This window comes from Caretta caretta, chromosome 5 (genome assembly GCF_965140235.1).
Source record: "Caretta caretta isolate rCarCar2 chromosome 5, rCarCar1.hap1, whole genome shotgun sequence".
NCBI lineage: Eukaryota > Metazoa > Chordata > Testudines > Cheloniidae > Caretta > Caretta caretta.
The window spans coordinates 56,886,205-56,913,901 of record NC_134210.1 but is presented as its reverse complement, the minus strand read 5'-3'; the positions used below and the strand labels follow the sequence as shown (position 1 = coordinate 56,913,901).

Below are 27,697 nucleotides of genomic sequence, written 5' to 3'. Positions count from 1 at the left end.
ACTCCCTCTGCTTTGTAAAACAGCCCTTTTAGCAGCAGTAGGAGTACGTTTAGAAAATACTAATACAGCTCTTAATGTTACTGACAATTTGCTCTTGACAAACTTTTCACACGGAGGAGAAAGGTGAAGACTCTGTCCCAAATCTTCACTGGACGGTGGAGGCTCCTGGGAACAGTCATAGAATCATAGAATATCAGGGTTGGAAGGGACCCCTGAAGGTCATCTAGTCCAACCCCCTGCTCGAAGCAGGACCAATTCCCAGTTAAATCATCCCAGCCAGGGCTTTGTCAAGCCTGACCTTAAAAACCTCCAAGGAAGGAGATTCTACCACCTCCCTAGGTCCTGGCTTACCTGACCCCAGCAGAAATTAGAGCATAAAGGGGCCCATTCTAACATCTGCCATTGGTCTAAGCTTGATATTGGTGCAAAGTGAATCTGGAAGACTGGAGAATCCCACACGGTGAATTTTACAAAATCCGGCAATATTGCCAATGTGTAGTAATATCACCAAATATAATTTTTTGTGCAATTTCATAGTGTTTCCCTAACCAGACATAATTTTTAGGGTTTTTAATTTTATTTATTAATTTATTTATTTTTGTGCTGAATTAGTCTACTTCTCACCACTATTTTGCAAAACATGAAAATTGTGTTGGTACTGGCTTTGTAAGAGCTGCAGCTGATGCAACACTCAGCAGTTTATCTCCTAAATGGATTAGTTAGGCAAGACCACATGAAAACAGCATTCACTGCACTACACTGACCTCACCATTCAAGGTCACTGTTCCAATTTAAAGCCTGGTTCTGGATCCAAGAGGTGTACTCCAGAACTCACAGCCCAGGGGAGGGTGGGCAAAGTTGGCTTTAAGCCACATTTGTGCCCTCCAAATTCTAGGCTGATCCAGGACCAGCATGGCCTCTGACATAATTTAGACAGTCCTGGGGCAGCCTATTCCCAGCCTGCTATTGGAGGCAGCACTGCCCAGAATCTCTACAATGCCACTTGCTGTGGCCACACACCCAATGTGCCTCTCACCTCTGGCATGCCCCCCTATGCCAGCACTTGTGAGGGGTCCTCAGACAACACCCTGCAGCCATCTTTCTCATTCTCCACACTGGGAGAATCCTTTTAGAGTCCCTGTACAATGCTCCATCCTGGGTCTGAGAATATCACCTCTCATCCTCATCTTTGACGTTTCAGTGGGTTAAAGTCTAATCACCTCTCCTTCTGCACCATTCCACAATGCTGACCAAGAAGGATGATATCACTGACAGTACCCGGGACAAAGCTCCTTAGAGCTGGATGCAAGGCATTTTCAGTGAAAGGAGCCTGGAGATAGAAATCCTGATGGCAGAAGACTGAGATGATTTTGTATTGTGCCTCCTTGAAAACTGCAGGACAAAACTCTTTGAACAGCCCAAGAGAGGCAATAGCCCAATGGCTGGAGAATTATCTTCCTGTCCTGAAGAACACCAGTGGAATACAACTTCAATGAAGGTGGAGCTGGCAAGGCTGAGCCTTGGAATTCTTGTGTTTGGTGCCTAAGTACCATGGCAATTGATGAGCTAAAAATAGACAGAGAGATATGCGGAGGCATCACATCACAGAGCAGGGAAGTAATAGCTCCTCTCACTATGGCTTGTGTGTGACTGCACTTGGAACAGTGTGTTCTGTTCTGTGAACCACAGTACCAGACAGAAACTGACATTTTACAGTGTTGTTGAGAGAGGAACAACAGAAATTATCTGGGGATAGAAGTGATTGACTTATAAGGAATGTTTAAAAGAGCTAAATATATATAGCATAGGTAAGTGACAACTCAAGAGGACATAACAACAATGTACTAATAAACTTCAGAAAGGAAGAGGAATTATCTACAGTGGAGAAAGAGGACATAACTAGGAATCAAGAAATGGAAAACAGGCTGAGCATCACAATAAACTTCTTGGCAGTGAAAGTTATATTGGGATTTGTTTAGTTGTTTACAGGCTTTTGTAAATGACACTCTTCACTCTAGTAGCTGAGCACCTCACTAACACTTTAAAATAACCTACAGTGCTTGGTGATGTCTTAGTCCATTCTTTTTAATGAAGAGCCATAAGAAGGAGCTCAGGAGATTCTGGGAGATAAATACAATGCTGGAACTTCGACAGTATTGCCAATCCCAAATGTTCCTAAATCACATATCAGACTCACCAAAAATCATGTGATGGGCTTTAAAAGCTTGAGATTATGTAAAAATAATGTTTTTTTTTGTTCTTTTTATTTGCCGTCTTCTTTCTGAGACTTTAGGGTGCACTGGGGTCACATTTTGAAGCTTTCTCCACAGCCTCAAGAGTCAGAAAGTACTTTTTCTTTAAGAATGAAGGCTGAAATCATCACACATCCACTTGACTCCAGGAACTGGGGCTTTAAGAAAAACAGTAATTTTCATGAGACTCATGACAAAATCATGAGAGTTGGCAACTGTGCTTTGAGAAATCACCCAATTGTTAGAGAAGGACAATAATGGAGGTAAAGCTTTAGACTCCAATCCCAGTACCGACCCCATAGAAAACTCCATGACCACCGAATCCTAATGCGGTCTTTGCTACAGTGTTAAAGGCATGGCTGGGGAGAAAGGATCCTATTGCTGTTTCTTTGAAAAGTGGCACATATTTTAAATTTACTCTTTCTAGCTGCCTTTGCTTCTTGTATACTTGGGAAGGTGCGATAGGGCCTAGAGCTGGAACAAGATACTACCTAATTCTCACCTCCTCCACAAGGATTGTGAGCCAAGGCATGTGGTTCTGGTGCTGCTAGTAAAGTCAGTCATAGAGATGATAGAGCCTGTGTAAGGAGTACACAGCTGTGCCAATAGCTACAGTCTTGTATGTTTCACGAATTACCTCTGTCGGACCCAGTGGCACACTCTTTTCAGCTACCTCCTGAGCTATGCTTCTTGTATCTCTTTCACTAAAGAAATAGATTAGGAGGGAAAGTTAGAGAGACAAGCTGGGTGAAGTAATATGTTTGACTGAAACAACTTCAGTTAGTGAGACAGACAAGCTTTCAAGCCCCACAGAGCTCTTCTTCAGGTCTGGGAAAGGTACTCAGAGTGTCACAGTTAAATACAAGATAGAACAGATTGTTTAGCATAAGTAGTTAATACATAGTTCAAGGGACCATTCCAGGTGAAGTGGCCAATTAACATCCCTCCAGTCACAGAGGGGAAAGGAGGGGGGGGGGGAAGCAGCTGGAGCGGGACTTGTTAGTGAGTTATAGATTTTTTAATAAGCCATAATTCTAGTGTCTCTCTTCCGTCCCTGATTTTTCATGTCTAGCAAAGTTATGAATTTAAGCTCTCAGGCTCATCTTTTGAAAGTGTTGTGCAGGTTTCCTTCGAGGACGAGGGCTGATAGGTCAGCTATAGAGTGATTGCTTTGTGAAAAGTGCTCACCCATAGGTGAAATGGTGGTTTTGATTTTTATCATTTTCCTCTGTGAGTTCACTTGAGGGAATGTGTCATTTTAGCATTTGTTTGCCATTTGCTAACTCCATTTGCTAACTCATTCAATTCAAAAGCTTTCGCACCAAGTATGTATAAGAGAGAAATGCAAAAAAGAGGATAGGTATTTCAAACGTTGGTCACCTTTTTCTGCATGCTCAGAGGTGGAGGGCTCCCCAGTTAGCAAGCCAGAATCTTTAGCCGGGTTCTTTGAATATTAACCTGATCCTAAATAAGTAATACATAATGTATGATACAGTATGTTAACTTTTAATGTAACCTGGCCTTAATAAAGTTTCAAAACAAAAAGTGGATGGCGAGGACTGCCACAGCTCTTTCACCTTTGCCATTTTCTGGTTGGAGTTTGAAGAAATCTTTCAGTAAAACAAGAAAAATATGATCCTTAAGAAAAATTCCCCCATGTAATAATCCTCCTCTCCATCATTTATTTCTTCTGCTTTACAGCTTTGCCAAGGAAAAATAATACAATTAATTCTAAAGTATAAAACATTTAGCTGGTTTTGCTTCTTAGGTAGGATTATCGGAAGTGTCCTTGAGCTATTTTTCATCCAAAAACGCCAGGCATATCTTCCTCGACAAGCTCTCTCCTGTCTGAATACTCCTGATCTTGGATGCTGCTAAAGAGCAACCTGCAAAGAAGTGTCATGGCAACTGGAATTAACTCTCTGAACTTCAGCAGTCATTAGCCAGTGTCATGTGTAAATTTAGTTTTTGCTGAGCACAAAGCGTCTTCACTGGTGAAAAATGTGTTTCACTCATAGTGGGAAAAAAGAGAAGCAGAACTGATTAGAAGAAAAAGAGGTCCCCCCCTTTTTTTGTGAATCCAGCACAAATATAGATTTTGACATTCCGCAGTAAGTATGAAGCTTGTTTTCTGTTATCTCCAATTAATACCTACTGTAGGTAGCTATCACACTTCACAAATGAGCATTATGTATGTGTATACAGGAGCTATTGATTTCTTCTTTGTATCTCAAATTGCACTGATTCTGAAAAAGGAACTAAAAATTAGATCCTGAATCCCTCTACAGCTGTATGCTCTGTGTCCTCCTGGGGTCCTAGCACTAGGAAAGATTCTGCTCTGAATCTCAGCCAGCCACTGAAAAATTGTACAGGTTTTGTGGCACAGATTTGTATGGTACTCTGTGGCTCCAAGCTCCATATTTGATAGGGCAGGATGGAAAGGACCATCAACATCTGGAGACTCATCTCAACAAACACTAAAAAAAGAGGTCACAGGGTGCAGAACATCATGGGGGTCCTCCTTGGGCTCTGATGATGGTGAAGAAAGCACTGATCCTTGTGCACATTCTCCAGCAATCAGGCTATCTCTCCCTCCCCCCCCCCCCCCCACAATCTCATTTCACCAGCACAACCCACTCACACACACCTATTTTTAAAAAAGTTAAAAAAACCCAAATAGGCCATCTTCCCCTACTATCCTGGGATCATGCAAAGGAGTAGCTTCAGTCCTAGCCCTGAAATAAGTGTGCTCCCAAGTTCAGGGATAGATGCTTTCTATGAGTCAGGAGTGGCAAAGTTTGGGAACACAGGGTGCTTATTCATTTGAGCTCTCAGGGTATGTCTACACTACGGAATAAGGTCGAATTTATAGAAGTCGGTTTTTTAGAAATCGGTTTTATAAATTCGAGTGTGTGTGTCCCCACAGTAAATGCTCTAAGTGCATTAAGTGCATTAACTCGGCGGAGCGCTTCCACAGTACCGAGGCAAGCGTCGACTTCCGGAGCGTTGCACTGTGGGTAGCTATCCCACAGTTCCCGCAGTCTCCGCTGCCCATTGGAATTCTGGGTTGAGATCCCAATGCCTGATGGGGCTAAAACATTGTCGCGGGTGGTTCTGGGTACATATCGTCAGCCTCCCGTTCCCTCCCTCCCCCCGTGAAAGCAAGGGCAGACAATCATTTCGCGCCTTTTTTCCTGAGTTACCTGTGCAGACGCCATACCACAGCAAGCATGGAGCCCGCTCAGGTAACCGTCACCCTATGTCTCCTGGGTGCTGGCAGACGCGGTACGGCTTTGCTGCACAGTAGCAGCAACCCCTTGCCTTCTGGCAGCAGACGGTGCAATACGACTGGTAGTCGTCCTCATCGTGTCCGAGGTGCTCCTGGCCGCGTCGGCTGGGAGCGCCTGGGCAGACATGGGCGCAGGGACTAAATTTGGAGTGACTTGACCAGGTCATTCTCTTTAGTCCTGCAGTCAGTCCTATTGAACCGTCTTATGGTGAGCAGGCAGGCGATACGGACTGCTAGCAGTCGTACTGTACCATCTTCTGCCAGGCAGGCAAGAGATGAGGATTGCTAGCAGTCGTATTGCACCATCTTCTGCCAGGCAGGCAAGAGATGGGGATGGCTAGCAGGCGTACTGTACCATCTTCTGCCAAGCAGCCATGAGATGTGGATGGCATGCAGTCCTTCTGCACCGTCTGCTGCCAGCCAAAGATGTAAAAGATAGATGGAGTGGGTCAAAACAAGAAATAGACCAGATTTGTTTTGTACTCATTTGCCTCCTCCCCTGTCTAGGGGACTCATTCCTCTAGGTCACACTGCAGTCACTCACAGAGAAGGTGCAGCGAGGTAAATCTAGCCATGTATCAATCAGAGGCCAGGCTAACCTCCTTGTTCCAATAACAACGATAACTTAGGTGCACCATTTCTTATTGGAACCCTCCGTGCAGTCCTGCCTGAAATACTCCTTGATGTACAGGCACCCCCTTTGTTGATTTTAGCTCCCTGAAGCCAACCCTGTAAGCCGTGTCGTCAGTCGCCCCTCCCTCCGTCAGAGCAACGGCAGACAATCGTTCCGCGCCTTTTTTCTGTGCGGACGCCATACCACGGCAAGCATGGAGCCCGCTCAGCTCACTTTGGCAATTAGGAGCACATTAACCACCACACGCATTATTCAGCAGTATATGCAGCACCAGAACATGGCAACGCGATACCGGGCGAGGAGGCGACGTCAGCGCGGTCCCGTGAGTGATCAGGACATGGACACAGATTTCTCTGAAAGCATGGGCCCTGACAATGCATGCATCATGGTGCTAATGGGGCAGGTTCATGCTGTGGAACGCCGATTCTGGGCTCGGGAAACAAGCACAGACTGGTGGGACCGCATAGTGTTGCAGGTCTGGGACGATTCCCAGTGGCTACGAAACTTTCGCATGCGTAAGGGCACTTTCATGGAACTTTGTGACTTGCTTTCCCCTGTCCTGAAGCGCATGAATACCAAGATGAGAGCAGCCCTCACAGTTGAGAAGCGAGTGGCGATAGCCCTGTGGAAGCTTGCAACGCCAGACAGCTACCGGTCAGTTGGGAATCAATTTGGAGTGGGCAAATCTACTGTGGGGGCTGCTGTGATGCAAGTAGCCCACGCAATCAAAGATCTGCTGATATCAAGGGTAGTGACCCTGGGAAATGTGCAGGTCATAGTGGATGGCTTTGCTGCAATGGGATTCCCTAACTGTGGTGGGGCTATAGATGGAACCCATATCCCTATCTTGGCACCGGAGCACCAAGCCGCCGAGTACATAAACCGCAAGGGGTACTTTTCAATAGTGCTGCAAGCTCTGGTGGATCACAAGGGACGTTTCACCAACATCAACGTGGGATGGCCGGGAAAGGTGCATGATGCTCGCATCTTCAGGAACTCTGGTCTGTTTCAAAAGCTGCAGGAAGGGACTTTATTCCCAGACCAGAAAATAACTGTTGGGGATGTTGAAATGCCTATATGTATCCTTGGGGACCCAGCCTACCCCTTAATGCCATGGCTCATGAAGCCGTACACAGGCAGCCTGGACAGTGGTCAGGAGCTGTTCAACTACAGGCTGAGCAAGTGCAGAATGGTGGTAGAATGTGCATTTGGACGTTTAAAGGCGCGCTGGCGCAGTTTATTGACTCGCTTAGACCTCAGCGAAACCAATATTCCCACTGTTATTACTGCTTGCTGTGTGCTCCACAATATCTGTGAGAGTAAGGGGGAGACGTTTATGGCGGGGTGGGAGGTTGAGGCAAATCGCCTGGCTGCTGGTTACGCGCAGCCAGACACCAGGGCGGTTAGAAGAGCACAGGAGGGCGCGGTACGCATCAGAGAAGCTTTGAAAAACAGTTTCATGACTGGCCAGGCTACGGTGTAAAAGTTCTGTTTGTTTCTCCTTGATGAACCCCCCCGCCCCTTGGTTCACTCTACTTCCCTGTAAGCTAACCACCCTCCCCTCCTCCCTTTAATCATTGCTTGCAGAGCCAATAAAGTCATTGCTGCTTCACAGTCATGCATTCGTTATTCATTCATCACACAAATAGGGGGATGACTACCAAGGTATCCCAGGAGGGGTGGTGGAGGAGGGAAGGAAAATGCCACACAGCACTTTAAGCACAGCACTTTAAAAGTTTACAACTTTAAAATTTATTGAATGACAGCCTTCTTTTTTTTGGGCAATCCTCTGTGGGGGAGTGGCTGGTTGGCCGGAGGCCTCCCCACCGTGTTCTTGGGCGTCTGGGTGTGGAGGCTATGGAACTTGGGGAGGAGGGCGGTTGGTTACAGAGGGGCTGCAGTGGCAGTCTGTGCTCCAGCTGCCTTTGCTGCAGCTCAACCATACACTGGAGCATACTGGTTTGGTCCTGCAGCAGCCTCAGCATTGAATCCTGCCTCCTCTCATCATGCTGCCGCCACCTTTGAGCTTCAGCCCTGTCTTCAGCCCGCCACTTACTCTCTTCAGCCCGCCACTTACTCTCTTCAGCCCTCCACCTCTCCTCCCGGTCATTTTGTGCTTTCCTGCACTCTGACATTATTTGCCTCCACGCATTCGTCTGTGCTCTGTCAGTGTGGGAGGACAGCATGAGCTCGGAGAACATTTCATCGCGAGTGCGTTTTTTTTTCTTTCTAAGCTTCACTAGCCTCTGGGAAGGAGAAGATCCTGTGATCATTGAAACACATGCAGCTGGTGGAGAAAAAAAAAGGGACAGCGGTATTTAAAAAGACACATTTTATAAAACAGTGGCTACACTCTTTCAGGGTAAACCTTGAAAGTTAACATTACATACATAGCACATGTGCTTTCGTTACAAGGTCGCATTTTGCCTCCTCCCACCGCGTGAACGGATTTTGGTTGAATGCCAGCAAACATACACTGCAATGCTTTGTTCTACAGTGATTCCCCAGTACGTGTTGCTGGCCTGGAGTGGTAAAGTGTCCTACCATGAAGGACGAAATAAGGCTGCCCTCCCCAGAAACCTTTTGCAAAGGCAGAACCGCAAATGCCAGGGCAAAGTAATCCTTTCACATGCTTGCTTTTAAACCATGTATAGCATTTTAAAAGGTACACTCACCAGAGGTCCCTTCTCCGCCTGCTGAGTCCAGGAGGCAGCCTTGGGTGGGTTCGGGGGGTACTGGCTCCAGGTCTAGGGTGAGAAACAGTTCCTGGCTGTCGGGAAAACCGGTTTCTCCGCTTGCTTGCTGTGAGCTATCTACAACCTCCTCATCATCATCTTCTTCGTCCCCAAAACCTACTTCTGTATTGCCTCCATCTCCATTGAAGGAGTCAAACAACACGGCTGGGGTAGTGGTGGCTGAACCCCCTAAAATGGCATGCAGCTCATCATAGAAGCGGCATGTTTGGGGCTCTGACCCAGAGCGGCCGTTCGCCTCTCTGGTTTTCTGGTAGGCTTGCCTCAGCTCCTTCAGTTTCACGCGGCACTGCTTCGGGTCCCTGTTATGGCCTCTGTCCTTCATGCCCTGGGAGATTTTCAGAAAGGTTTTGGCATTTCGAAAACTGGAACGGAGTTCTGATAGCACGGATTCCTCTCCCCAAACAGCGATCAGATCCCGTACCTCCCGTTCAGTCCATGCTGGAGCTCTTTTGCGATTCTGGGACTCCATCATGGTCACCTCTGCTGATGAGCTCTGCATGGTCACCTGCAGCTTGCCACGCTGGCCAAACAGGAAATGAGATTCAAAAGTTCGCGGTTCTTTTCCTGTCTACCTGGCCAGTGCATCTGAGTTGAGAGCGCTGTCCAGAGCGGTCAGAATGGAGCACTCTGGGATAGCTCCCGGAGGCCAATACCATCGAATTGTGTCCACAGTACCCCAAATTCGAGCCGGCAACGTCGATTTAAGCGCTAATCCACTTGTCAGGGGTGGAGTAAGGAAATCGATTTTAAGAGCCCTTTAAGTCGAAATAAAGGGCTTCATTGTGTGGACGGGTGCAGGTTTAAATCGATTTAACGCTGCTAAATTCGATCTAAAGTCCTAGTGTAGACCAGGGCTCAGTTTCCTAAGCTTCACCTGAGAAGTGTTTTTTGCTTCTATGCTAAGCCTGTCCTAGAAGTAAGGGCTGCAGCATTTGTCCTCTAGGCTCACATCTGACTTAAGTCACAAATGAAGGAGGTTTGGGCCTTAGTCTTGTTTCCAGTGAATTTTCATCCATGTTCATAAATCACCACACAATTCATTGCACTTTTTTAACCTGATAAAATCCAAGGATTATTAGCCAAAAATCCAGTGCAACAGAAAGAAAAGCACCACTGTAAATGCCTGAAGACAAAACCTGTGGTAGTTCAAATATATTCAAAATGCTCAAAACCACCAAGTGTGTGGTATGATATGTGTGTGTGTGTATGTGATGTCAAAATTCTGTGTTCTGATCTTTCTTTCCCTTGATCAAAGCATCAGTCTATTGAAAGCTCCCTTACTGCCCTAGGGCACACTGCAGACATCCTACAACTTGGGTGCTCCTGAAGCCCTATTGATAACAACACGGTATATCCTGACCCTTCCATTACATCACCAAAGGCATTACATGGATGGCACTCCACAAAGACAGTAAGACAGCTGTGAATGTTGAGTACTGTATCCTATGCCCAGAGTACTTCAAATCAGATTAATGCCTTATCAGCCATTATTGGGACACGAGAACTTGAAATAACTTTGGGAAGACAAGCAAACAAAACCCATTGGTGAGCTCCAAACAACAAGTAGTATTAACAAACATTTCCCAAGAGAAACCAAAAAAGTATCTAAAGATGACAATAGTAGTTTAGAAAGTTACTCTGGTGACAGAGCAAAAACACAGCAGAAACACAGAAAAGTAGGTAGCAATTGTAGTATTAGAGAGAAAAGAAGAATAAAATGTAAAGTACATGTGGGATGTTCAAGGTTCAGAGCTTTTCATACTTATGACCGGATGCCTTGGTTGCAGGGTTAACCAGAAACATCTCTTTCTATCTCTGATGGCCGGACAAATTCTCCCACTTCTTTCAGACATCTGTCTGGCCATTATGATCCATGCTTTTGCTGCTTCAAGACAGGATTACTTCGACAATTTCTATCTAGGGATGACAATGGAAACAACACAGAAGTTGAAGCTTGGCCAGCCCACAATGACCTGTCTCTTTAATGGAGAATATATCTCACAGGTGCTTCGTATATTACACTGCAATATCACAGGTGCTTCGTGTATTCCTCATGCAATATCAGTTCAGTTTGCTACTTATTTAATTGATACAATTCTAAGTCTTGGTCCTCCTATTTAGGGCTCTCTACATGCAAAGGTTTGATTTTTTCAGTCTGTCCATCCATCCGGCATTACCCCAAGTATGTTATGGTGGGTCACGATGATTAAACTGATGGCACCCAGAGTCAAACTGTCCTGCAGTGGCTCAAAAGCATGAATACCAGCCTCAGGGCAGATTGTTAAAAAGGCACAAACCCCAAACTGACTGTGAGTTCTATACTTAGATTTCACCAGCTAAGTATCAAGTGTAAACTCCTCAGGTGCTATAACAGCCTTACCATGAAAAGAAAATGAGTACTTGTGGCACCCTAGAGACTAACAAATGTATTTGAGCATAAGCTTTCGTGAGCTACAGCTCATGTCACAGACAGTCGCCTTGGGTACTCCTAGCTTGTTACCTAGCCAAGTTTGCCTTTGTGATAGATGATCCCTTACACCAATATTCAGGTTATGACCAATCCTTTACTCCAAGACAATTGCACTTTAGGTCTCGCACCAAAGATAACACTTGTAGCTAATCCTGTATTAACCTATCTAAAGATTTATTAATTAGGAAAAGGAAATAAAAAAGTTATTTACATGGTTAAAGCAGCTAAACATATATACACACAAATGAGTTCCAATTTTCAATTTCAAAATGTAATAGAAGCTTCTATGATAAGCAAGCTCTATATGTCCTTTAGGGCTAACCCAGCCCAAGCACTGGGAATCTTTCGCTTATGCTTAGTAATCCTGGACCCTCAGAGTCTAAGCAGCATAAAAGATACAGTCCTTCCTTGTTAGGGCTTTTTATTCCTTCCCTCCTTCTGCTTTGAGTTACAAATTCAGCTGTTGTGAGGAATTCACTTGCATGTCTCCTCTTGGGCAGGGAGGGGAGAAGAGCAATCTATAAAGTCTTTCATCCTCTGATGCTCCACAATAGTTCATCTGGTGTTGATGGGCCTTCTTAGCAGGGCAGGACATAACACCTTCTTTTGGAAACTAGTATATCATACTTGTTAGTGCTTTTCCCCTATCTGTTACCGAGCAAACACTTAAATATTACCTTATAATGTGAGATACAGATATTATAAGTGAGATTAATGCATCCAGCAACTTACAAGCATTCAGTTTTTAGAACTCTAAGACCTATTTTAAAAAAGCTAATACACAGGTGAGCCAGAATAATTCCAGCTATGTGTTTGTCAGTATCCAAGTCAGGCATTGGGATCATGGCATAAACTGGCACTAAGTTTGCCAGAGTCACATCTAGGAGAAAAAAGCTTTTAATAAAAAATATGAAATCCTGACCTTGCTCTCAATCTGTGAGCTATATGTCTAAATGGAAAGGTAGGTAAAATTATACAGTTTCGACAGATTGTCCCCAGAAGTCACCTACTAAGACCCAACAAAGAAAGTAATAGAACTCCACTAGTCGTCACCTACATCCCCCAACTAAAACCTCTCCAGTGCAACATCAAGGATCTACAACCTATCCTGAAGGATGAACCCTCACTCTCACAGATCTTGGGAGACAGGCCAGTCCTCGCTTACAGACAGCCCCCCAACCTGAAGCAAATACTCACCAGCAACTACAGATCACACAACAAAAATACCAACCCAGGAACCAAACCCTGCAACAAACCCCAGTGCCAACTCTGTCCACATATCTATTCAAGGGACACCATCATAGGACCTAACCACATCAGCCACACCATCAGGGGCTTGTTCACCTGCACATCTACCAATGTGATATATACCATCATGTGCCAGCAATGCCCCTTGGCCATGTACATCGGACAAACTGGACAGTTTCTATGCAAAAGAATAAATGGACACAAATCTGACATCAAGAATTACAACATTCAAAAACCAGTAGGAGAACACTTCAATCTCCCTGGACACTCAATAACAGATTTAAAAGTTTCAGAGGAACAGCCGTGTTAGTCTGTATTCGCAAAAAGAAAAGGAGTACTTGTGGCACCTTAGAGACTAACCAATTTATTTGAGCATGAGCTTTCGTGAGCTACAGCTCACTTCATCAGATGTTTACCGTGGAAACTGCAGCAGACTTTATATACACACAGAGAATATGAAACAATACCTCCTCCCACCCCACTGTCCTGCTGGTAATAGCTTATCTAAAGTGATCAACAGGTGGGCCATTTCCAGCACAAATCCAGGTTTTCTCACCCTCCACCCCCCACACAAATTCACTCTCCTGCTGGTGCTAGCCCATCCAAAGTGACAACTCTTTACATAATCAAGTAGGGCTATTTCCTGCATAGATCAAGGTTTTCTCACATCGCTCCCACCCCCATACACACACAAACTCACTCTCCTGCTGGTAATAGCTCATCTAAACTGACCACTCTCCAAGTTTAAATCCAAGTTAAACCAGAACATCTGGGGGGGGGGTAGGAAAAAACAAGAAGAAACAGGCTACCTTGCATAATGACTTAGCCACTCCCAGTCTCTATTTAAGCCTAAATTAATAGTATCCAATTTGCAAATGAATTCCAATTCAGCAGTTTCTCGCTGGAGTCTGGATTTGAAGTTTTTTTGTTTTAAGATAGCGACCTTCATGTCTGTGATTGCGTGACCAGAGAGATTGAAGTGTTCTCCGACTGGTTTATGAATGTTATAATTCTTGACATCTGATTTGTGTCCATTTATTCTTTTACGTAGAGACTGTCCAGTTTGACCAATGTACATGGCAGAGGGGCATTGCTGGCACATGATGGCATATATCACATTGGTGGATGTGCAGGTGAACGAGCCTCTGATAGCGTGGCTGATGTTATTAGGCCCTGTGATGGTGTCCCCTGAATAGATATGTGGGCACAATTGGCAACGGGCTTTGTTGCAAGGATAAGTTCCTGGGTTAGTGGTTCTGTTGTGTGGTATGTGGTTGTTGGTGAGTATTTGCTTCAGGTTGCGGGGCTGTCTGTAGGCAAGGACTGGCCTGTCTCCCAAGACTTGTGAGAGTGTTGGGTCATCCTTTAGGATAGGTTGTAGATCCTTAATAATGCGTTGGAGGGGTTTTAGTTGGGGGCTGAAGGTGACCGCTAGTGGCGTTCTGTTATTTTCTTTGTTAGGCCTGTCCTGTAGTAGGTAACTTCTGGGAACTCTTCTGGCTCTATCAATCTGTTTCTTTACTTCTGCAGGTGAGTATTGTAGTTGTAAGAAAGCTTGACAGAGATCTTGTAGGTGTTTGTCTCTGTCTGAGGGGTTGGAGCAAATGCGGTTGTATCGCAGAGCTTGGCTGTAGACGATGGATTGTGTGGTGTGGTCAGGGTGAAAGCTGGAGGCATGCAGGTAGGAATAGCGGTCAGTAGGTTTCCGGTATAGGGTGGTGTTTATGTGGCCATTGTTTATTAGCACTGTAGTGTCCAGGAAGTGGATCTCTTGTGTGGACTGGACCAGGCTGAGGTTGGTGGTGGGATGGAAAAGTGGCAATTAAAAGTGGCAATTCTTCAACAAGAAAACTTCAGAAACAGACTTCAATGAGAAACTGCAGAACTGGAATTAATTTGCAAACTGGATACCATCAAATTAGGCCTGAATAAAGACTGGGAGTGGATGGGTCACTACAAAAACTAATTTCCCCCTGCTGATACTCACACCTTCTTGTCAACTGTTTGAAATGGGCCACCTTGATTACATTGGCCTCATTATTACTACAAAAGTTCTTGTCAACTGTTGAGAATGGCACACTTCCACCTTAATTGAATTGGCTCATTAGTACTGACCCCCACACCACTTGGTAAGGCAACTCCCATCTTTTCATATGCTCTATGTTTATACCTCTCTACTGTATTTTCCACTCCATGCATCTGAAGTGGGTTTTAGCCCACAAAAGCTTATGCCCAAATAAATTTGTTGGTTTCTGAGGTGCCACAAGGACTCCTCATTGTTTTTGTCCTCAGGGAGAAATCAAAGGAGGCTGTAAAAGATTAGCATAATAAACATTTGTGTCTCCTTTGGCCACAAAGCTTATATATACTTTTCCACTCATTAAAATTATTGCAATTGTAATAATACCTTGCATTTTTATGGCATCTCTAACCCAAGGATCTCAAAGGGCTTTACAAGCATTAATGAATTCCCACAGTGTCACTATGAGGAAAGTAAGAATATGACTCCCATTTGTAAAACTGAGCCAGGGAGCAGTTATGTGATTAGTAAAAGCCACACAGTAACTCTTTGGCAGAACTGAGAAACTCAGGTCTCTTGATTCCCAGTTCCCTGCTCTAACATTTAAGCTACAGCTGCTCCCTAAGGAACACAAGATAATAGTCTGGTCTATATTCTAAGGGGTCTCGCTTCAATGTTCTTGGGCATAATGGCTTTGCTTTTTAGCAATGCCTCTATTTTTGCAGACACAAAATCACACTCTCAATTAACGTTAGGCACAAATGTCACTATTTAGATATTTAACTATTAACTGTGTCCCAAATTTTGCATCTACAGAAGCATGCTCTATGTTCTAACTGAGGAAATAGCCTCTGAAGATATTGCTAGAGCAGATTTTACAAATTATGTAGCCCCCTGTTAACAGATAGAGAGAGCTTTATAATACTGAAAACCATTTTTTAAAATCTAAATGCATTACCAAAGTAAAAGAGACCAGTGGTCCCTTTAGTACCCTGCCACTAATCTCTCAGTAATATGCATAACTTTACATTTACTGTACCATGTGGGAGAAATCTCTTCCTGATGCTTATATATATCAAAGCATGAAGACAGATTGCCATTATGTTTTGGATTATTTTTTGATCCTAGTCAGCATAAGTTCAGATACTATTTTTATTCATACAAGGTCCTACTCAACACTTCGAACTCAGGCATAGATGCAGTCTTCAATGGGAGTTTGGTGTGACTAGGGAGCGAGTATAAAAAGATTGGGATTGGACCCATTCATGTTGGCAACATTTCCCTGTAGAGATCAATTGTGTTCATTGGCCACGAGAACATAATAATGAACAAAAAAAAATCTGAAAACAAAGGTAGGCTTGTCTTTGCTGTTTGTAAAATCTATGTCACAGATCTTTCTGCTAGGAAGGAGGAAAGCTGGAGAGCAGAGATAGCTGACAATGGTGTTGAACATTCCAATCACCAGTGGACCGAGTTACTTGCAAGAAGCTAACAAAAGGCAAAATTGACTATTGTATCTTGGTCTCACTGCCGGCTTCATGCCTCTCAGCACGCAGGAGAGTGACCTCTTTAGTCCAGAAGCAGTAGAAAAAATACAGGCAACAACTGTACGTACAGGGATGGTCCAAGAACCAGTGTCACTGTCTGATATACAGCTTAGAAGGTATTTATTTCAAACTCGTGCAGCTTTGGGGCCCCTATAAAACTGTACAGTGAAATAAGGTTAGTAAAATACATAAACTCTGATCCAGCACTGTGCAGTATGCCTCGTCAACTGCAATTCACCAGTGCCATTATGATAGATATTCCTGCAACCTAGTTGTTTGCTAAGGGTTCTGACCAGCATATGCCTCCAGCTTCTCTTCCCCCCTCCCATGTGCTACGTGTTAGGATACAAGATTGAGGCTTAGTGATTGCAGAGTTGATGCTCAGTAGTGATGTTTCAGTGGAATCTGCAGCAAACCTCTTCAATGATAACTACTCTGATAGCAAGCACCAGCACAAGACAAAAGTGCACACTTGTAGAATGAAAAATACAACAGCAGATGAACAGAAGAAAAGATAATAAAAAAAAATCACTTCTGATGGTGCCAGGTCTGTCTCATAGGAGAAAACACACCAGGCCAAAACACCATTTTTTTTACACTTCATACTTCTGTCACTGGGATGTTGAACAAGTGCCATTAATCAAGAGCTCTGTAATTCATTAGGCACAGTGATGTACTTGAAATGTTATTTCAGTCTCATTGTTCAAAGCCTCTGTAACAGATTTAGAAAAGGAAGCTAAAAAAGAATTAGCTGCTGCATTTCAAAGCTGGGACCTAATTTAACTGAAAATAACTTTTCGACTATTAACTAGATGTTAAATATGAAAACAGCATAGAAACTACCGAGGGTCCAGGTAGCAGTGTCCTCTCTAAAAGAGGACACTGTCAGACACTTCTCAGGAAAGTCCAGACAATTATGGATTAAACTGCCCATAAAGGATTTCCCCCCCAACCCTATCAGTTAGTGATTGGCTTATTCCAGAAGTACTGGAGTTTACATCTCTCATTGAATAGACTGCCTGTGTAATGTAACTATGGATGTTCTCATTATTCATATAAATGTCTAAATCTTTTTAGAGTCCCTGCTAAGCTCTTGGCCTGAATGACATGTGGTGGCGATGAGTTCCACACATAAATCATACATTCCACAAAACAGGCTTCCCTTGTATTGGTTTTACATTTGTTGCCTTGCAATTTCATTGAATGTCCTCATGTTTTTGTATTTTAAAATAAAAGAGCATGATTTGTCTTCTCTATGTGATTTATTCTGTGTGCCTTTATTGTATGCCCTCTTATTTGGCTCTTCTCTAAACAGAACAGGCTCAGTGTCTCTTCAAACAAAATTCTTTCCATGCATTTAATTATTTTCATTGTGCATACTTGGACTTATTCAATTTCTGCTATATATATATTTGATGGAATACCATGACTTTAAATAATATTTACAGTATCATTTTCTATCCATGTTTTGATACCTTATTGGCTTTTTTGACCACTGCATGTGCATGACTGGCTGTATTTAGTTTAGAACTTGGAAAGGTGCGTGGATATTTCAACTATTTCTTCCAATGCATGTTACCTTGAACTTCACAACATTGAATTTCATATACCATTATGTTCCCCAATTACCAACCTTTTTTTAAGGTTCTTCTGGAGGTCCTGTAGTCTTTCTAGTCTTCAGCTACTAAATTATTTTCTGACATCTGCACATTTTGCCACCTCACTGCGCACACCTCCTTCAGTTTATTAGTATAATATATTAAACAAGATGGTCCTTGTACCGAACCCTGGGGCATCCAACTGTTAACCTTTTGCCGTAGTTAAAATTGACCATTTATTTCTACTTGTTGTTTTATGCCTCTTAACCAGTTCTTATTCATTGCAGAACTTTACCTTTCACACCATGACTAATTATTCCTTAACAGACAAAAACTGTGTTAATCCAAACAAAAAGGCCTACTGTTTTAACTCACAGACTGTGCTGAAATCATGTCTGATCAACAAAAGATGTGTGGGACTGGAAATCAGTGGACCAAAATTAGTGTGTTGGAAATTAGGTCTAATTGGTGGACAAAATAATGAGAAGATGGGCTAGTCTGTGCATTGCCCCTTTTGGGGATCCTTAAAAAAAATGGGGCACGGAGGGATTCCCGGAGGAAGGGGAAAAGTCAGTAGATCTCCAATTTGCTCCAGAGACTCTGTCCTTAGTTCTTGAGCCTTGAGAACTATCACATCATCATGACACCCAGACTTCAGCACAGTATTGGGTATACTGGTGTGATGGGTTTGGTCACAGAGACTCCTCTCAAGACTGTCACTCGATGAGCTGGGATATCACTGAGAACAGCCCTCCTGCCAGAACAGGAGCCCCTCCACTCCTGTCTTGCTGAGTTAGACACTCCAGTCAGCTCCAGCACAGACCCAGATGTTGGGTCATGCCTCTCAGCAGTTCACTGAAACGGAGATTCACTCAGCCCAGGGGCTTCTCAGTTAACAGGAACTTTCCCAGCACCCAGTGTTCAGCCTTTCTGGGAGTCTGAACCCCAAATAAATCTGTTTTACTCTGCATAAAGCTTATACAGGGTAAATTCATAATTGTCCTCCCTCTATAACACCGATAGAAAGATATGCACAGCTGTTTGCTCCTCCAGGTATTAATCACTTACTCTGGGTTTATTAATAAACAAAAGTGATTTTATTAAGTATAAAAGTAGGATTTAAGTGGTTCAAGTAATGACAGAACAAAGTAGGTCACCACACAAAATAAAGCAAAAACACGAAAGTCTTAGCCTATTACATTAAGAAACTGATTACAGGTAATATCTCACCCTCAGAGATGTTCCAAAAAGCTTCTTTCACAGACTAGACTCCTTCCTAGTCTGGGCTCAATCCTTTTCTCTGGTACAGCCCTTGTTAGTTCCAGCAGACATCTCAGGTGGTAACTAGGGGTTTTCTCATGACTGGCCAACCCTTTTGTCCTGCTCCACCCCCGTTTTATAGCTTTGGAACAAGGCAGGAATCTTTTGTCTCTCTGGATCCCCACCCCTCCTTCTAAATGGAAAAGTACCAGATGTAAGATGGATTTCATTATCAGGTGACTTGGTCACATGTCACTGTAAGGCCCCTAATCTTCATTCTCCATGGGCTGGCCCACATGTACACAGGAAGGCTTTCAAGTAACTAAGGCCATTTACAACTGATTGTTTCTGGAGCACCCTTAATGGCCTCCACTTAATATGTTTACATCAGTGATACGAGTTTATATCTTATTCTCCTAACTTCAGATATAGAAATAATACATGCAAACAAATAGGATGAACATACTTAGTAGATTACAAGCTTTCTAATGACACCATACAAGGGGTATTTAGCATAAAGCATATTCCAGTTATGTCATATTCATAAGCATATTTTCATAAAGCATATCATAGAATCATAGAATATCAGGGTTGGAAGGGACCCCTGAAGGTCATCTAGTCCAACCCCCTGCTCGAAGCAGGACCAATTCCCAGTTAAATCATCCCAGCCAGGGCTTTGTCAAGCCTGACTTTAAAAACCTCTAAGGAAGGAGATTCTACCACCTCCCTAGGTAACGCATTCCAGTGTTTCACCACCCTCTTAGTGAAAAAGTTTTTCCTAATATCCAATCTAAACCTCCCCCACTGCAACTTGAGACCATTACTCCTCGTTCTGTCCTCTTCTAACACTGAGAACAGTCTAGAGCTATCCTCTTTGGAACCCCCTTTCAGGTAGTTGAAAGCAGCTATCAAATCCCCCCTCATTCTTCTCTTCTGCAGGCTAAACAATCCCAGCTCCCTCAGCCTCTCCTCATAAGTCATGTGTTCTAAACCCCTAATCATTTTTGTTGCCCTTCGCTGGACTCTCTCCAAATTATCCACATCCTTCTTGTAGTGTGGGGCCCAAAACTGGACACAGTACTCCAGATGAGGCCTCACCAATGTCGAATAGAGGGGAACGATCACGTCCCTCGATCTGCTCGCTATGCCCCTACTTATACATCCCAAAATGCCATTGGCCTTCTAGGCAACAAGGGCACACTGCTGACTCATATCCAGCTTCTCGTCCACTGTCACCCCTAGGTCCTTTTCCGCAGAACTGCTGCCTAGCCATTCGGTCCCTAGTCTGTAGCGGTGCATTGGATTCTTCCATCCTAAGTGCAGGACCCTGCACTTATCCTTATTGAACCTCATCAGATTTCTTTTGGCCCAATCCTCCAATTTGTCTAGGTCCCTCCTATCCCTCCCCTCCAGCGTATCTACCACTCCTCCCAGTTTAGTATCATCCGCAAATTTGCTGAGAGTGCAATCCACACCATCCTCCAGATCATTTATGAAGATATTGAACAAAACCGGCCCCAGGACCGACCCTTGGGGCGCTCCACTTGATACCGGCTGCCAACTAGACATGGAGCCATTGATCACTACCCGTTGAGCCCGACAATCTAGCCAGCTTTCTACCCACCTTATAGTGCATTCATCCAGCCCATACTTCCTTAACTTGCTGACAAGAATACTGTGGGAGACCGTGTCAAAAGCTTTGCTAAAGTCAAGAAACAATACATCCACTGCTTTCCCTTCATCCACAGAACCAGTAATCTCATCATAAAAGGCGATTAGATTAGTCAGGCATGACCTTCCCTTGGTGAATCCATGCTGACTGTTCCTGATCACTTTCCTCTCATGCAAGTGCATCAGGATTGATTCCTTGAGGACCTGCTCCATGATTTTTCCAGGGACTGAGGTGAGGCTGACTGGCCTGTAGTTCCCAGGATCCTACTTCTTCCCTTTTTTAAAGATTGGCACTACATTAGCCTTTTTCCAGTCATCCGGGACTTCCCCGGTTCGCCACGAGTTTTCAAAGATAATGGCCAATGGCTCTGCAATCACAGCCGCCAATTCCTTCAGCACTCTCAGATGCAACTCGTCCGGCCCCATGGACTTGTGCATGTCCAGCTTTTCTAAATGTCCCAAACCACCTCTATCTCCACAGAGGGCTGGCCATCTCTTCCCCATTTTGTGATGCCCAGCGCAGCAGTCTGGGAGCTGACCTTGTTAGTGAAGACAGAGGCAAAAAAAGCATTGAGTACATTAGCTTTTTCCACATCCTCTGTCACTAGGTTGCCTCCCTCATTCAGTAAGGGGCCCACACTTTCCTTGGCTTTCTTCTTGTTGCCAACATACCCGAAGAAACCCTTCTTGTTACTCTTGACATCTCTTGCTAGCTGCAGCTCCAGGTGCGATTTGGCCCTCCTGATATCATTCCTACATGCCCGAGCAATATTTTTATACTCTTCCCTGGTCATATGTCCAACCTTCCACTTCTTGTAAGCTTCTTTTTTATATGGAGTGCAACATCACAGCCTGACCATCACCACTGCCCCAAGAGAGACTTCAGCCTGAAACAAGAGATATTGCTCTGTCTTCATTGTTTCTTTCCATCCACTCACTATCTTCCTCTTATCCTGTCTCTCTTTCTTGGATTTTCACTTGCTCCTAAGACCAGCTGTATTGCACAACACCAGCACAATGAGATGATACTCCGCATCCAGCTCTGCCCAGCCTAAGAAAGAGAAGGACCTGACTAGACCAGCCAAATGATGTTCCAAACTGGGGAAAGGATACAGAGGTTAAAACGACATCTGTTGTGGCTGACCTGCCAATCCAGAGCATCCGTCTGTGACTGGCCAGTCATGTGGTATCCTCAGAACATCAACAAAAGCCATATTTTCCCCAGCTTTACTATGCTATCATTTAGTCCCTCTTGTGTCTGTCTGTTTTGTCAAAAGCAGGAAAAATGACTATCTTTCAAAACTCAGAACTGAACAGAACTAACAGTTTCTTCTCCACCACCCAGGGTTTCCTGAAACAATTAGAGACCCTAACAGATATCCTCTCTCTGAAAAGAGACTTTCATAGGTTTTAATTGAGATTTTTCTGCATAACTGCTCAATTTCAATTCCAGAACATGTATGGCTCATTCTGATTCTTTTTTCTCTAGTGAATCCTAATCAACACATTTCCAAACTTTGGCATGAATTTTCTAATGTGTTTGCCACAGGACTAAGCAGGCCAAGATCTCTATACTGAAAACCCCAAACCGTATTGTCTGTTCAGTGTTGTGTGGTGACAGGATCATGTTAACACCTTTGACTCTCTGGGCCCATTTATTCCATCAAAATTAACACAACAGCCCATCCAATGGGATTGCACTATTGACTTTCACAAGCTCCCAAAATCCAGGACAAGTCTCTATATGCCACAAATGAGACACTTATAAACTCAGCCTGCTTAGTGGGTTCATTTGTGCCTTCTTCATCTGTCACTGTCTGGCTGATCTAAAGAAACTGCAGTTAATGTGACTTATTTTTTCAGTGAAGATGGAAAGTTGCTCACAGCACTCACTTGATGAGTCTGTTTCAAACACTACACAGATCATGGAACAATCAAGCTTTTTAACATCCTGAACAGCTCTGTGAGGAGGTTCTTCACAAAATCTACATTACAGGTAAAATACTTCTTTGCCTTTATTATAGTACAACAGAATGCCTATTTCCAGAGTTTAACGAGTCCTTATTTGTGCTTGAGCCCGGTTCTTCTGAAGCATACTCCAATGGCCAACCTGTTATTTCATTTCCTGAGGTTTATCAGTAAACTACCAGAACAGTTATTAGTAGAGCTGATTGAATAATATTAATATTATTTATTTATTCTATGAATATTTGAATGTTCATTACTTGCTCTATTTTGATGAGATCTAAAGATATAGTCTAACCATATTCACCAAGTAATTGAGTCAGTACATTATTTGTGAATAATAATTTGTTATTTGACCACATGCAGCTGACAGGGTTGAATCTCTTGGACAATGTAGAGTCAGTTGCCATAGCTCCCCACCAACCCATCAAGGTCCTTGCACTGCAGTAGGGTAGGTTTGTTCATTTGCAGATTCACCTGCAATTAAGCTGATAGTAACTCACCATGCTAATGCCAGAACTGGCATAAAATGTCAAATTCTGTAATGGTATTTATTTATTTTGTGGTTTGAGAAAATGTTTTCCTGAAAAAAGTAAGGAAATGGTTGCTTGCGCTAGATGCTAATGCTGAAAATGAGGTTCAGTTTTTAAACAACTTTCATTTTGATAAGAGCGATGTTAGATATTTTTTCCACATCATTTACTCAGAACTTCTTTGTTCAATTATTTAGCAATGTTAATTCAAACAACATTTAGTTTACTAGGCTTTTTACTGTACCACTTGCTGAAATAAAAAATGATTTATAGCACACCGAATAAAATAAAAATTACGTATACCAGGACTAATTCATTATATTTACAGCAGACAGTAAATATTCCTGTACATAATTATATTACTTACTGCAAAACAGAAACATTTACAGAGCAAACACACAAAGGGCATGTTTAATAAAGTCAGTATAAGGGTGAACACACTTGCTGTTTGAAGCAGACAAAGACAGTAAAGGAGTGTTTTGATTGCACATATTGTCTCTGGCTTCATCCACCCAGAAGATATTTTTAAAGCACTATCATCTTGGCATCTAAGCCCCAGATGGTGACAAAATCTATAGATTGGGTTTCCATTTCCATAACATCTTGTTGTTAATGACAGGAATGAGTTTATTTAGCAACAATAGACAAAATGTTGTAAGTGCCCACTCCATAAAGTTCTTATTTCTACCAAAGTGTGTGCAAGTGTCACATTTTTAGAAACACAGAACATTCATTAAAACTTTTTTGCACTCAGATGCTCTTGGCTAGTGATCAACCTCTACCTTATAGTTATGGGCAATCACTAACTTTAAGTGACAGCAGCATGGCTAAATGTATTTCTTCAAGAAGAGGTTTCATCAGGCATCTGAAACATATTCAATATCAGGTTTATTGAGAAATCTTCTTTGTTAGCAGGGTGGTTTTAAGTGTGGCTTTCTCACAGGTTTATGTATTTAATTAGCTGGCAGAACAGGGAAAACAATAGGAGTTGAAAGCTGAGGAATACTTGCAAGAGAAAATAATGTGGAGGCAAGGTGCACTATTAGTAACAGAAAGAAGGAAAAGAATTTAACTGTAACTTTTCCATAAAGAAGGAAGACCTGGTTACCTCTTTCACCTGAGCATTATGAGGTGTCTACAAATTAGCAACAATGAAAATAAACATCTGAAAATTTCGGACAATGCATGTAGGTGCCATACATCTTTCTAAATGCTACAGGCCATTATCCTGCTGCTGACTTGTTTAAAGGTTTTTGATTTACTTTGAATCTTTCTGCACTTAGAGCTGGGTGAAAAATTCATAGCAAAATGTTGTTTCAACAAAAGGTGCTTGTTTTTGGTTAAAAATGCACAAGATTGAACCAACTGTACAAATTATGATTTTTTAAAATCAACATTATATATATGAAGTAATGGGAACATTTTTTTCATTACTTTTTAAAAATGTGGAGCTGGATTGGATGGTTGTGATTGGTCACATAAATCACATGGCATTGGTTTTGATTTCTCCAATGCTTAAGGGCATTAATAGAAGCCATTAAGAAAAGTCACTCACTTAGGAGTGCCTGCATTGTGTTATGTTCTCTTTGACATGTTGTGGGGGGAGGGGAATGCGAACAGTAGCAATGAGCTATGCTCATAGTGCTGTACTGTGGGAAGAGGGGTATTTATCACAGGCCTATGAAAACTATCCAAAATTTGAAGAAGAAAGTATCTCTGCTTATGGGTTTCTTTAACACCTGAAGGTACAGCCAAAGATTCCAGAGCAGTGGTGGTAACCTGCAGCCCACGAGACGTATGCGGCCCATCAGGGTAATCTGATTGCAGGCTGCGAGACATTTTGTTAATGTGGACTGTCCTCAGGCACAGGCCCCTGCAGCTCCCAGTGGCTGCGGTTCGCCGTTCCTGGCCAATGGGAGTTGTGGGAAGCAGCAGCCAGCACATCCCTGCGACCAGCCGCTTCCCATAGCTCCCATTGGCCGGGAATGGTGAATCGTGACCACTCAGAGCTGCAGGGGGCCGTGCCTGAAGACGGTCAATGTCAGCAAAATGTCTCATAGCCCACAATCAGATTCCAAAGGGTGGTACAGCAACTGCCTGTGAGAAACTGGTGACATATTTTGTGATTTTTTTCACCAATTCATCAAGCCCCATTACTTGTCTAGGGGACATTTTGGAAATATCAAGAGTATAGTGTTCTTCACAAGAATTTAGGTGCAGTGCTTCTCAGTTATGACCATGTGGGAAATATCACAAAAATAGCCTTTCTACTCTGAGTTAGTTTCTTCCAGTTTAAGCCATGGGGGAGGATGTGAAAGAGAACAAACTACATGTGACAGATTTTAGTTATATCACAGAGCACTTTTCAGTAGTGCAGTAAGATAATATGGTAATGAGAGTGACATAAGAACCTAAATAGAATAGAAGCACACTGAGAAAGTTCATAGGTACAAAAATATAACAAACTTTTGTAAAACTCAAAAGTTTTAGCATTTTTTCCATTTAAATTGGGTCGTATTTGTTTTTCCCATACCAATTCACCCACCTAGGAATAACACCATGGTTCTCACCAGATTAGAATTTCTCTAAAAAAACTTCAGTTTTTCACATTTTATGTGCTTGTGTGTTTAGAGTGAGCAAATAAGAAAGAAGTAGTTTGGTGACAGTTATTTAGTTTATTAATAGAAAGCAATGGAGAAAATCACATTACAGGCATATTTTGTTCAGAATTAAAACCACAGTATAACTATTTTCCCATAATCAGATTATTAAGGAATTATAATACCAATGCTTAGTGATTTCATATTCAAAGTGCTTTACAAACATTAACTTATTAGTACTGAAAACACCATCTCTGAGGTAGACAATTATCAACCCCCCATTTTATAGAAGGGGAAACAGAACCACAGAGGCCACAAAAAGAGTCAACGTCAGAGAATTACAGTTCAAGTGTTCTTTGTTTCCTATTCTGGTGCGCAGACTACTAGTCAACATAGCTGAAGAATTCAATGTATATGTTACAGTATGACTTAAACAAACCCATCATTTCAATGTACTGTAATTCTGCTTCTTGAGGAAGCTTTTGGAGAGAAATCAATCACCAGGACTTCATATGTACAGATGCCTGCTAGCCTGAGGTTTGAAATGTGTTACTCTTTGATATCCTGATCCTACAGTGAAAACAGGATGTGATGCTCTCTATGCCCACAGAGAGCCATTAAGGTCCTGAATAAGTCATTAGGGCTCTGGGTAAACCAGAAGTTGACCTGCACAGTTTTCAGTGCAGGATTGGGGCCTGTGATGGGGTGGACTAGGCCCAGAAGCTCCCTGCTGGAGGCCTCAGGGTCCTGTGACACTCATCCCAGGAAAGGAGCAGAGGAGCTAAGTCTTCTGAGTGTCCTAGAGAGGCTGAAAATGGTTAGCCAATCAGAGAGGTTGCAGGGAGCAGTCAATAAAGGCCAGGATAGCCATATGAAAAGGAGCTGCAGAGCCATAGACAGTCAGTTCCTTGATGGATCCAGAGAAGTGCAGTTGGTACTCCTGGCTGACCAAAGGGAACTGCAGCACCTCAGACAGCTCAGTGCTGGCAGGGACCAGGGGAGCGAGGAAGAGCTCCTCTCTGGCTGCTGAGCCTGAACACAGAAAAGCTCTGAGCTAAGGATGAAGCATTGATGCAGGGTGTGGAGAAGTGGTCCAGGGAATTGAAGGCAGTTTCACTAAAGGGACATGGTGCTGCGTGGCTGCTATTCTTAGGACGCCTGGGCTGACACCTGGAGCAGTGGGAGGGCCCAGGTCCAACACTCCCTCCCTCCCCCCCACCATAGGCACTGTGGAAGTGACCTACGATCAGACAGTAAAATAAACCCCAGAGGGGGATCTGAACTATTTTGTGGCCCAACTGGAGAGCTGAGGCCAGAACAGACCAAGAGGGCAAAACTGTTGGCTCCAGGGAGGAAGCTCTGGGTATATGGCGCAATACCAGGGCTGGGACTGTTTAAAGACTCCACTTGACAGAAGGGGTGCTCACAAGAGGTGGGTGCCAGACCATTGCAGGGCCCAACTTGGTAAAAGGGAATAAAGTGTAGAATCTACAGCTGCTTCAATTTACCTTCTATTTCTCTTCCTTTCTTCACATTGTTTATTGAATATACAAGACAGATATACTGATGACACAACATGCAGTTTTCATGCAGGCTCTTGTCTCTCTCCCTTCTTATCCGGAAGTATGGCCTCAGAAAACACGAACAGTCTTCATCAGCAATGTCTTGGATATCAGCATTGCTGGGAAAGGGATCTTTTGCCCAAGATGGAAATTACATGACATGACACCGATGAATTAGCACATCAAGACAATAGTTAGTATTAGTGAGACATTGCTGTGGTGAAGCTGCCACCAGCCGGTGCCACTTTCAGCCCTGGTGCTAAGAAAACTATAAGGGCAAGTGTGGGAGGGG

At 43.3% G+C, this 27,697-nt stretch overlaps 1 long non-coding RNA gene across 1 annotated transcript in view; it reads left to right on the top strand.

Annotated features, from left to right (window-relative positions):
- Window positions 1–22,298: 22,298 nt before the first annotated feature.
- LOC125636870 (uncharacterized) overlaps window positions 22,299–27,697 on the top strand; it is a 72,513-nt gene continuing 67,114 nt past the window's right edge. The window contains exon 1 of the long non-coding RNA XR_007356742.2: window positions 22,299–22,741. This is a non-coding gene — a long non-coding RNA (uncharacterized LOC125636870). The remainder of the gene's footprint in view (window positions 22,742–27,697) is intronic.